At 48.3% G+C, this 12,863-nt stretch overlaps 1 pseudogene; it reads right to left on the bottom strand.

Annotated features, from left to right (window-relative positions):
* Positions 1-8,524: 8,524 nt before the first annotated feature.
* On the bottom strand, positions 8,525-10,563 carry LOC129625136 (endogenous retrovirus group PABLB member 1 Env polyprotein-like; annotated as a pseudogene).
* Positions 10,564-12,863: the final 2,300 nt, after the last annotated feature.

The raw sequence follows: 12,863 nt of genomic DNA on the forward strand, positions 1-12,863 counted from the left end.
GCCCATCTTTGCACGAAATGTTCCCTTGGTATCTCTAATTTTCTTGAAGAGATCTCTAGTCTTTCCCATCCTGTTTTTTTCCTCTATTTCTTTGCATTGATCGCTGAGGAAGGCTTTCTTATCTCTTCTTGCTATTCTTTGGAACTCTACATTCAGATGCTTGTATCTTTCCTTTTCTCCTTTGCTTTTCGCTTCTCTTCTTTTCACAGCTATTTGTAAGGTCTCCCCAGACAGCCATTTTGCTTTTTTGCATTTCTTTTCCATGGGGATGGTCTTGATCCCTGTCTCCTGTACAATGTCATGAACCTCAGTCCATAGTTCATCAGGCACTCTATCTATCAGATCTAGTCCCTTAAATCTATTTCTCACTTCCACTGTATAATCATAAGGGATTTGATTTAGGTCATACCTGAATGGTCTAGTGGTTTTCCCTACTTTCTTCAATTTAAGTCTGAATTTGGCAATAAGAAGTTCATGATCTGAGCCACAGTCAGCTCCTGGTCTTGTTTTTGCTGACTGTATAGAGCTTCTCCATCTTTGGCTGCAAAGAATATAATCAATCTGATTTCGGTGTTGACCATCTGGTGATGTCCATGTGTAGAGTCTTCTCTTGTGTTGTTGGAAGAGAGTGCTTGCTATGACCAGTGCATTTTTCTTGGCAAAACTCGATTAGTCTTTGCCCTGCTTCATTCCGTATTCCAAGAAACTAAGGTTGAACAATTCTATGAAGACCTACAAGACCTTTTAGAACTAACACCCAAAAAAGATGTCCTTTTCATTATAGGGGACTGGAATGCAAAAGTAGGAAGTCAAGAAACACCTGGAGTAACAGGCAAATTTGGCCTTGGAAATCAACTATACTCCAATAAAAATTATTTTTTAAAAAACTGCAAAGAAATGTTGACCACTCATGGATGCTTCAGGATATAACAGGCAGTACAGTTTTAAATATACATGTTGGGGAAAGTACAGGAATTATGAATCAATGAAACTCCATTTTGTGTAAAATAGCACTTCAGTGCAACCATAATTAATAAATGCTCCTATGAGCCCCCCCCCAAAATAAAACGTCCCACAGACTCCTGGGGTCTAACATAGATGGCCTTTTCATTTTAACAGACCCTCCTCCTAGGTGATTCTGAGGCATACCCACTGTTCTAGTGAGTCCAGAGATGCTGGGTAACGTTCTAGTTTAAAGGTCTGGGCTCAGCCAAACCTGGTTGCAAATCCCAGCTCTGCCACTCACTTGCTGTGTGACTTTAGGACACTTACTGAACCTCTCTGAGCCTCGGTTTCCCCTTCTCTAAAATGAAGACAATCTTAGTCTTTGTCTCTCATGGTTCTTCTAAAGACCAAGTAAGATAATGAATGTATATAAAGGGCTCAACACAGGTTGAAAACCTAGAACCTTCATAGTGCTCAAAATCACTGGTGGTTAGGGACTCGCCATGGTCATGATGTGAAGGAAGGGTTGGAAGGGAGCAGGCGTGCTGGTCCATCTAGTCAAAGCTACAGTTTTCCAGTAGTCATGTATGAATGTGAGAGCTGGACTATAAAGAAAGCTGAGCACCGAAGAATTGATGCTTCTGAACTGTGGTGCTGGAGAAGACTCTTGAGAGTCCCTTGGACAGCAAGGAGATCCAACCAGTCTATCCTAAAGGAAATCAGTCCTGAGTGTTCATTGGAAGGATTGGGGCTGAAGCTCCAATACTTTGGCCACCTGATGTGAAGAACCGACCCATTGGAAAAGACCCCGAATCTGGGAAAGACTGAAGGCAGGAGAAGGGGATGGCAGAGGATGAGATGGTTGGATGGCATCACTGGCTCAATGGACATGAGTTTGGGTAAACTCCAGGAGTTGGTAATGGACAGGGAGGCCTGGCGTGTTGCTGTCCATGGGGTTGCAAAGAGTCAGACATGACTGAGCGATTGAGCTGAACAGAGCTGAATCATGGAGGCAGGGAGACCAGTGAGGAGGCGGCCCTAGGATGCACTTGAGGTTGGAATGTGGAAATAGCATAGGCAGGGTTCTCCCTGCAGAGACCTTGCGGTGCCCCGACATCCTGCTAGGAGATGGGCTGGGCCGGGAGAGAGGTGTGGGAAGTGAACAGGAAGGAACAGCAGCTGCATCTGCAGTCCTGACACCTGTGTGAGCTACTTCAGGAACTTCATCCTCGCAATAACCCTACGATGTGGGGATCACTTTATCCTGAGGGTTTCTCAGTCTCGGTACTATTGACATTATGTGTGTGTTAGTCTCTCAGTCGTATCCGACTCTTTGTGTCCCCATGGACTGTAGCCCACCAGGCTTCTCTGTCCATGGGATTTCCCAGGAGAGAATACTGGAGCGGGTTGCTATTCTCTTCTCCAGGGATCTTCTCAACCCAGGGACCAAACACAGGTCTCCTGCACTGTGGGTAGACTCTTTACCATCTGAGCCACGAGAAGCTCATGCCAGGTGATTCTTTGTTGTGTGGGACCAGGCTGCACCGTGGGATATTCTAGCAGCATCCCTGGCTAGATGGCCGTAGTGCCCTTTGCTAGTGGTGACAACTGGAAATGTCTCCAGAATTTGCCAAATGTTCCCAGGGGACAGAGTCACCCCAGTTAAGTCCCAGTGTGTTATCCTCATTGTACAGGTAAAAGAGCCCCAGAGCCAAGCCGTCTTGCCCACAGTCACGCAGCTAAGAAGCAGCAGGATTCAAATTCAGGTCTGGCTCAGAGCTCCAATGTTAACCTCTGCTGTGAAGGTCAACTCTTGGCAGTGGCAGACCCAGGCTGTCTCCATGGGAGGGGCTTGGGGGTGAAAGGTTGTTGCTGAGCCACGAAAGACACCTCATTAAGGCTATGGGGAAAGCCTTAATCCAATTGTCCTATGTCTCTTGAGTTAATTTGCGCAGATGTCTTTTGATAATGTCATTAGCTTTTTCAACCTTTCCGGAGGATTGGGGTCTCCGGGAACAGTGTAAGTGATATTCTATTCCTAGAGCCTTAGACACCCCCTGAGTTACAGCAGCTTTAAAGGCGGAGCCATTGACACTCTGAAGGCTCCGTGGCAGCCCACACCTGGGGATAATTTCATGGATTAAAATCTTTATAACCTCCTTAGCCTGTTCACTACAACAGGGAAAAGCCTCAATCCATCCAGTAAAAGTATCTACCCAAAGCTGTAAGCAAGAATACCCATTAGCTTTTGGCATATGAGTAAAATCACTTTCCCAGTCCTCTCCAGGATGCTTTCCACTTCGTTGTAATCCAGATTTTGCTAGCTTCTCAGCTTTGGGTTATTTTCCTGACAAACCTCACATCTTTTGATGATGTTCTTTAAAGTTTTTGTTGCATTTTTACCTTCAAACGAATGAGAAGCCATCTGGTAAGTACTCTCTACACCTAAATGAAAACTCTGGTGTAAACCCTTAAGAATTTTCCATTGAGCATTCTCAGGAATTATTAACTGTCCATCCTCGGACCGTAACCATCCATTATCAGTAATCTTTGCTCCTCTTTTCTCATATTGTTGTAGCCACGCGTTCCGGGAAACAAACTCACTCAGAAGGACAATGCAGATAGTGGAGTGCAGTTTATTACCCCGGCGGGCCCAAGGCAGAGTCTCCTCTTAGCCAAGGACCCCGACCAAACTTACCCCAAGGTAAGTTTTTGTGAAAACCTTATATACCCTAAGTGTACGTGCCCAAACCCACCTCCCCAAATTCCCTGAAACTAGTGTGAAGAAAGGAAGAGAAAGATACAATTAAAGTTAACCCATGATTCATATGCCTTAAGCCTAGGTAGTTAACAGAGGACAATTATCAATAGGCCTGTGGTCATACCCCAATAAGCATAATAGAATTTATTATTCTATTTGGTTACACAGATAATTAGGGTATTCTTTTAGGCAGTGGAGAATCTAGGTATGAGCCCTGGGGCTCTTCCATCCGGGGGGCCTGGTTTTCCTGTTGGTATGTCGTTTCCATAGATACTGGGCATAGAGCTCAAGGTCCACAGTCTGGCCCAAGGTGGAGTCCTGCTTTTGAGATGGAGCCTGTTCTGTCCGTTTCCTCCTTCATTCCCCCCTCTTGATGCTCTTAACTCATAGTATGAGCATCACTCATAGGGATATAGCGCACCCTGGCTCTCTGACTGCCAATTTGGGAGAACAACACCAACCTCTGGGTTACAGAGTTCATAATACATTGTAAAATGCAGGATCCACAAAGCAGAACTAGCAAGACAACTATAACAATGGTAAATATAGTTTTCCACCAATCACCCTTCACCCAAGATAGGACCAAAGTCCAAAAAGAAAGATCATCATCAGACATAGCTTTTACCTGACCTTTCATGTCACCTAGGGTGGCTGATATATTGCCAGATAAATCAGAAATATATACACAGCATTCAACATTAATTATAGTACAGGTCCCTCCTTGTGCTGAAACTATGGTTATTCTCAAGATGATACCAGCAAGTCCTTGTAGCAGCAGTTGATTGTAGAGTTTCATCTCTTTTTCTTCTTTAAGATGACCTTGGTTTCATGGGGGTCAGTGGGGTCCTTTTGTATAGTCCCCTCAGTGTCCTCTGGGTCTGCGTGCTTTGCTCTCTTCACCCTTGTGTGTTGGATCCAGGGAGTGAAACCTGCAACCTTAACTGCCGCAGGAGTGGTTAGAACAACAGTATATGGACCCTTCCAATGTGGGGCCAAGGAGTCGTGTTTCCAGTCCTTGACCCACACCTGATCCCCGGGCACAAATTCGTGAATATCTTCCCCAAGGGGGAACGGCACCCTTTCTTGTACAAACTTAGTTACCCGATTTACTACCTTACCCAGTTCCATCTGCTATGAAATCCCATCTCCCCTTACCTGAGGCAAGTTTGTTGGCACCTGTTTTATTATGGGAGGGGCCTCCCATACACAGTTTCATATGGGGAATCGCCTTGGGACTGTGGGGTCATCCTGAGTCTGAGCAGAGCCATTGGAAGCAAGTCCACCCAGGAGCAGTCAGTCTCTAAGTGTCCGGTTGGTTCATTCCACCATCTCAGAAGAACTCTGGGCCTACATGCAGTGTGCAGTTTCTATTTGATATTTAAAGTTTTGCTTACTTGTTGTACTAAATCAGCTAGGAAAGCCAGGCCATTGTCTGGTCCAATGCTGGTAGGAAATCCAAATCTGGGAACTATTTCCCTAAGCAGGCACCGGGCTACTCTGGATGCTTTTTCAGTCCAGGTAGGAAAAGCTTCTACCCATCCCAAGAACGTACATACTGTGACCAGCAGGTAACGGTAGTGTTGGTGAGGTTTCATTTCAGTGAAGTCCACTCCCAGGTGTTCAAAGGGCAGCGTGCCTTTCAGCTGAATACCCGGAGGTTTTTGCCTGAAAACCCGAGAGGCAGCATTAACCTGTGAGCAGGCAGCATGGCCTAGGTGGGTCGCTTGGTGTGTTTGGCTTACCAGTGTGCCAGCTCCTCTGGTACCAATAATTTGCCACTTGGCAATTCCCACCATCCCTTTTCAGTCTTGATGGCCCCTTCCGCTTTGGCTAACCTGACAGCCGTTGTCCTTGTTTTATCAGGCTAGTGCCATCAGTATACAGGACCCAACTAGGGTCTGGACCCTTGTGTCCTTCTTTAAAACAAACCCCAGATACCTTACCTCCTCCTTGCAGATCTGTGCCTTCTTCTTCGACACCCGGTAACCTGCTTCCATCAGCAGCTGGGGCAGTGCTTTTGTCCCTTCCCAGCATTTTTTCTTGGTCTCAGCAGCCAGCAGCTGGTCATCCACATATTGTAGGAGCCGACATCTATACTTTTCCGGGTGGAATGAGTCCAGGTCAGAAGCCAAGGCTTCCCCAAAGATGGTTGGGGAATTCTTAAACCCTTGTGGGGGAGTCCAGGTGAGCTGTTGTTTGGTGCCCCCGACTGGATCTTCCCATTCAAAGGCAAAGATGGTCTGTGACACTGGGCGGAGGCGTACGCAGAAGACATCCTTGAGATCTAGGCAAGTGCAAACTTTAGTCCTCAGCTGGAGGATGCTAAGTAAGGTATAGGGGTTTGGAACAGTGGGGTGTAAAGTCACAGTAGCCTGGTTGACTAGCCTGAGATCCTGTACAGGCCTATAGTCCTGACCTCCTTCCTTTTTGACTGGCAGGATTGGCGTATTTCAAGCCTACTTGGCACTCTACCAGACTGCCCGCTTGTTTCAATCTATTGATGTGGGGTAGTATGCCGGCCCGGACCTCTATTTAGCCAGCCTGGTTGAGGGGCGGGGGTGGCGCGGGGCGGGCGGCGGGGGGGTGGGGGGTGTCTTCCGCCCAGACTTCAGGGGATAATTGAGTTAGCTCTCTCTCATGCTCTTCCAGCCCACCTGGTTCTTTCTTCGGAGGATCATGCAACCTCCACTCACCTTGCAGGGGTATTGAAAGAGAGCAAATAAGTCATAGTGTCCATTCAGAAGGTGGGCCTCTCCTCTGGGGAGAAAGTCACTTGTGCTCCTAGGATGGAGAGCAAGTCTATTCTCAACAGGGGTACTGGGCACTCAAGAATGTTTGGTCCCCACTTTTAAGGTTACCATGGGTTCTCAGGGACCTAATATCTCTGAGCCCTGGCAGCCCTATTTAATTTCCAAGTCAGCAAGCCCCACAATTGCGGGAGCTTCCTTCTCCTTCCTTGCCTTAGGGCATTCATTCTTCCAGTGGCCAAAAGCTCAGGCACTGGGCACACTGGTTTGGCTGTAATGGGGCCCGGGGCCTCCGCTGGGACTGGTTGAAGGACTGTCCTGTCCCTGGGGCAGATGAGGTTTTCTCGAGGGCCCGAGATAGACTTTCCCAAGCAGCAGCTAGCATTACAAATCTCTTGTCTGTTCTCTTTCACTCCCTCCAGCTCTCTGGCAGAGTGCAGGCTCTGCTTAATTCCAACGTCTCCCTCCCCTTCCTGTCAGTACTCACCGGGAGAGGCAGGTATAGCTTGGGTGGTTCAGCTGGAGCCGGATCCTGGAAGTGTTTCCCGGTTTCTGTCACCGGGATTGGAGCCTGCCGAGGCGGCAGCTGTACGACCTCGGGGAGAGCTGGTGGAGGAGCAGCGGCTGCTGCAGGACTTCACCGGGCCCTGGATCGGGCATTAAGGCGGCCTCTGGTCCTGGTGGAGCACTGGGCAGCGGGCATGTCATTATCCAGTATGCAGGAGGGGTCAGGCTGTCCCTGACCAAATCCTGTAGAGTTTCCTTTTTTATCATCAGTCAATTTTTGTGCCATTAATATTTTTCCCTTTCCCTTCTGGATACAGAACCTTATCCAAGTAGGAGGGTCTTGAGCTAACCCTAGCCATGAGTCAATATACGGATATTGATCCGGGTGTCCTGGCTCTCCTGTGACTACTGTATAGACTGCTTCCACTATTTGTAAGTTCATGGTGTTCTCTGGTGGCCATCCTACTCCCATAGGGGGCCATTCGACCTCACAGAGTATGTGGAGGAGATTAGGCTTCATCTTCACCCCATAGTCTCCTCCAAATCCCTTCTTTAAATTTTTAATCATGCCCTCCAATACAGTTGCCTTAGATTCACTTCCCTCCATCTTGTCTACCTTCTCGGACCTTCTTCTACTTTTCCTTTTCGTTCTGTCTACGAAGTTCTCGGTACCCTATGTACTTCTGATATTTCCATTAAATGAAACACTTAAATTGCCATTCTGCCTCCTTCCTAACTTGGGTGAGAAGAGCTTTACCTGCCAGATCCCAGAGGGAGAAGGGGGATCGGCGTGTCTTCACCTGCCGGTCAGCACGGCCGAACCAGAACACCACATAGTCCAAGACTATTTCTCCCTTAACTTTCAAAGTCCGTTCTGCTTTGGTGGACTTGATCAGGTGCGGATGAAAACACAGATGGGTTAAATATCCCACGTCCTAGGCCATCTCTGAAAAAGCCAATTTGTACTCACTTATGTATTTCCTTCCTTCTAGGGATCAAGAATTTCCAATTCAGTCACAGCAGATGGGACACCTCCTGGGGGAGGGTAGAATATGAGCACACAAGGACCAAGTTTCTTCTCCTAAAAATCCCCTGGCGATTGCTTGGTAATAATCTTCCCCAAGACAGCGTGGACACCACTTCCTAAACGACCTTCACAAATTTCCTTCCTAAGCCCTAATGCGCTCGTCGACCTGTGTACCAAGCAATTGCCGCCTGTCTATTCCAGGCTCCTAGGGTCCCTGCTCCTTCTAGTCCATCCCAGGGGGGTGATCAGGCCCCCTCTTCCACCCTGCCGGCTGGGATCCTCCCCACTTGAGTGCTCAGTTCCCTTGCTGCCGTTAACTACCTGCCGAAGTGAAGAAACCGGGCGTTGAAAGGCCGAATTCTTCAAGAGGGGCAAGGTGCCTTCCCCGCTCTAGGAGATTCAAGCCACAAAGCCTAGAGGTGGCCTCAGATGAGACCTGTCTCCTCAAAGTGAGGAGTTTCCCGGCCAATGCACCAAATGTTGTAGCCACGTGTTCCGGGAAACAAATTCACTCAAAACAACAATGCAGATAGTGGAGTGTAGTTTATTACACCAGTGGGCCCAAGGCAGGGTCTCCTCTTAGTCAAGGACCCCGACCAGCATTTGTGAAAATCTTTTACACCCCATGTGTACGTGTCCGAACCCACCACCCCAAATTCCTTGAGACTTACATAAACAAAGGAAGGGAAAATACAATCACAATAACCCATCATTCATGTCTTATGTGTTCAGACAGTTAATAATCAATAAGCTCACGGTTACATTCTAACCAGTTAATAATCAATAAGCCTGTGGTTACATTGCGATAGATACAGAAAAGATTTATGACGTGTCCAGAGGCAGGGGTGATTAGAGTATGTTTTCTCTTAGGCGATGAGTAACCTGGATGTGATCTTCAAGATTCCCCTGTCCAGAGGGGGTCTTATCCTTCTGTTGTAGTTTCCATAGGCACTAAGCACAGAGTCCAGAGTCCACTGGGGAGGTGGCTGAGCACGATCAGCACGAACAGGCCTGAGATGGGGTCCAGGCCCTGTGAAGTCCTTCTTCATTCCCCGCTCTTGATACTCTTAGTTTCCGTAACGAGCATCATTCATTGAGAGGTAGATTGTATGTTAGTCCTATGGTCAACCACATGAGACAACGCTACCAACCTCTGGGTTACAAAATTCACAAGGCATTGTAACAAGCACGGCCCACAAACCAGTATGATTAAGAATACGATAACAACATTTATAATAGTTTTCCACCAGTCTCCCTTTACCCAGGACAGGATCGAAGTCCAAAAGGGAATATTTTCACCAGACATGGCTTTCACTTGTTTTTGCATATCCTCCATGGCAGCAGATACATTTCCAGACAGGTCAGGGATGTATACACAACATTCGACTTTAATTATGGCACAAGTCCCCCCCTGGACTGCTGTGAGTATGTCTAATGCCATCCTATTTTGCATACTGCCTTCCTCATCTGAGATTGTTCTTCGTTCAAAGCTTCAATGGCTTTTTTACTGTCTAAGAGGGCCTGTTTAGTGAAATTATTTAAGGCCTCTACCCTAACCATGATATCCGCTGTCCCTATAGAGGGTACAAAGAAGCCAGCAAGATAGTCATACCATTGGAACGTGGATCGTGTCCATCTTGCATGCAGATAGGGCAGGTTTGCTGGAGGATGGTGTAGGCGAGGCTTAATTCTGCCAGGGGCGAAAACAAATCCTAGTGTGCAACGCCCTACCCAGCCAACTGGTAACCATGGCCATAAGTTAGGCCCACAGAGCCACTTGGTCCCGTTGGGGGCTACCCAGTAGATATTGGGATTATGTTTCCAGTCGGAACCGGGCCACTGAGCAGACCGACTGGGGTGATAGGTTACTGCCAAGATTTCTTGACATTGTTCAGCAGACAAATACCCCATGTGTTTTAGTTCTTTTGGGTCTAGGGGGTGGTCTCCAAACCCAACTTTGTGTTCTTTTTGTTCCCACCAAATTGTAGCGGGAGCAATCAAACTGTCCTTTCTCAGGAGTCATCCAGAAATGTTCATCCCAGACCTGGTAGTAGTGCTCAAGGTACCGGGAACCCTGTCCCCCTTTTGTAAGGGTGCCATTCACCTTTTTAATTTTCATATATGAGGTATAAGCCCTTGTTACCCACGTTAAGACTAGTGTTCATATGAAATGTAACGCTATGTCACAGGTGATTTGATGCCTCTTTGTTACACCAGGAGAGCAAAGAATTATGATTGCTGAGAGAAACGAAAGTTCCTTTCTGTTGTTCCAAGAAGGAGCACAGTGGTAGAAAGTCTCCATCATGAAGTGGCGATACCCACCAGGGGAGTCCGTCCATTACTGACAGGGGCATAGCCCCACATACCCAACAATTGGAGGAGTTATGGAAGTTCGTGTAAGAATGTGCCCATGAGATGAAGATGTTGCCCTGTACCGGGACAGTGGTCAGGTTCAGCATTGCGTTGGTGAAGCCGAGTAGCAGGAGTCGCTTACCCAGCTCCATTCTATAGAGGGCTCGTCCGGGACCTCCTTTTCTTCTTCCTCTTCAGAATATCCTGGTTTCCCGTGGGTCGGTAGGGTCCTTCTGGGTGGTCCACTCGGCGTCTTCCAGGTCAGCGTGGTATGCCTTCTTCGCTCTGGTGTGATGGATCCAAGAGGCAATGCCTGCAACTTTAATTGTGGCAGGGGTGGTTAAAACAAGAGTATAAGGACCTTTCCATTGGGGGCTAGTGGGTCATGTTGCCATTCTTTCACCCATACCTGGTCCCCTGGTATAAACTCATGCATTTGCTCCCCCAGGGGCAACGGTATTCTTTCTTGCACAAACTTAGTTACTTGATTAATTACCTTACTTAGTTGTTCCATCTGCTGTGATATCCCGTCTCCTCTTACCTGAAGTATATCAGTTGTTACCTGTCTTATTATGGGAGGAGGCCTCCCATATACAACTTCGTAGGGAGAGTAGCCATGGGAACGTGCGGTCATCCTGAGTTTGAGCAAGGCCGTGGGAAGTACATCTGCACAGGAACAGTCAGTTTCTATAATCCATTTAGAAAGTGTCTCCTTTAGTGTCCGGTTAGTTCGTTCTACCATTCCGGAATTCTGAGGCCGCTAGGCGGTGTGTAACTTCCATTTATCTTCATGGCTTTACTTACTTGTTGTATCAGAGCTGATATGAAGGCTGGGCCGTTATCTGATCCTGTGCTGGTGGGGAATCCAAATCGAGGAACTATTTCCCTAAGCAGGCTCCAAGCCACTTCTGACGCTCTTTCAGTTCAGGTGGGAAGGCCTCCACCCATCCCGAGAATGTACATACCAAGACCAACAGGTTTCATCTCAGTGAAGTCCACTTCCAGGTGTTCAAAAGGAAGGGTACCTTTTAATTGGATGCCTGGGGGGTTTGGCCTGCACCCTGGAGCAGTGTTAATCTGACAGCAGGTGTTGCAATTTGGGGATTCCGTTCTACACAGAGAGGCAAGGCGAGGAACCAGAAAATACCTTCGGATCAATTCCTCCAATTTGTCATGTCCTAGGTAAGTTGTACGATGACCTTGGCTCACCAGAGAGGGGGCCATCTCTTTGGGCACTAGTAGCTTACCACCTGGTAGCTCCCGCCATCCTTTGTCTGTTTTGGTGGCTCCCTCCGCTTCAGCTAGTTGGGTTTGAGCCTCAGTGTATGTTGGGGAGTCTAGGGCCAGCTCGGGTAGCTCAGCTAGGACAAATGTTCTCATGGGGATTTCCCCGCTTTCCTTTCTGTCCTCTGCTGCCCATATGGGGGTCTTGCCAGCCAGCCTATTTCCTCGAGCCTGTGGGGTGTCTTCCTTCTGGTGCCCACAGCAGTGCATGACTGCTACCTCCGCGGGGCTCCAGACAGCGTCTAGCAGAGTCAGAATCTCCTCCTTACTCTTAATGTCCTTTCCATTGGCTGTTAGAAGGCCTCCCTCCCGGTGTAGCGCCCCACGTCCGTGGACCACAGCGAAAGCATACCGGGAGTCGGTGTAGACGTTCACTCTCTTACCCTTTGACAATTGCAGTGCCCGGACTAAGGCCCATAATCTGCTCACTGGGCTGACCAGTGCTGTGGTAAGGAGCTGGCCTCGATACCAGTCTCTCTGTGACTACAGCATAGCCTGACCGTCGCTGTCCTAGCTCTACCAGGCTGGTGCCATCAGTGTACAGAGTCCAGTCAGGATTTGAAATTGGCCTGTCTCGGAGGTCTGGACGCCTAGCATAGACCTCCTCTAAGACTTCCTTGCAATCGTGGGTAGGTCCACCTTCTCCCGTTGGGAGAAGCGTTGCTAGGTTTAAACCCTGGCAAGGCTCGATACGGAGATTGGGGTTTTCGTATAGCAGTCCCTGGTATTGAATAATTTGGGAATTTGACAGCCATTTGTGGGGGTCTCCTCAAAGGAGGGTGTTGACTTCATGTGGGACCTTTACGATCAGGTCCTGGCCTAAAGTCAGCTTTGCGGCTTCACGTACCAGTAAGGCGACCGTGGCCACTGCCCGCAGACAGCTAGGCCACCCAGTGGCAACGTTATCAAGTCGCTTTGAAAGGTAAGCTATTGGCCTGTCCCATGTTCCCAAAGTCTGAGTCAAAACCCCCATGGCTGTTTATCTTTCCTGGTCACATACAAGGTGAATGGTTTGGGGAGGTCTGGCAATCCGAAGGCGCGGGCGGAGGTGATCACTAGTCTCAGCTCCTCAAAGGCTTTCTGCTGTTTCTCAGTCCAGTTTACTGGATTTTCTTCAGGCCCTGTCAGGAGCTCAAATAGGGGCTGTGCTATTTGAGAATACCTTGGAATCCAAATCCTGCAGAATCCAGTGGCCCCTAGGACCTCCCTGACTTGCTGGCGAGTCTTAGGTGTGGGGGGC

Source organism: Bubalus kerabau, chromosome 13, assembly GCF_029407905.1.
Source record: "Bubalus kerabau isolate K-KA32 ecotype Philippines breed swamp buffalo chromosome 13, PCC_UOA_SB_1v2, whole genome shotgun sequence".
Lineage (NCBI taxonomy): Eukaryota > Metazoa > Chordata > Mammalia > Artiodactyla > Bovidae > Bubalus > Bubalus kerabau.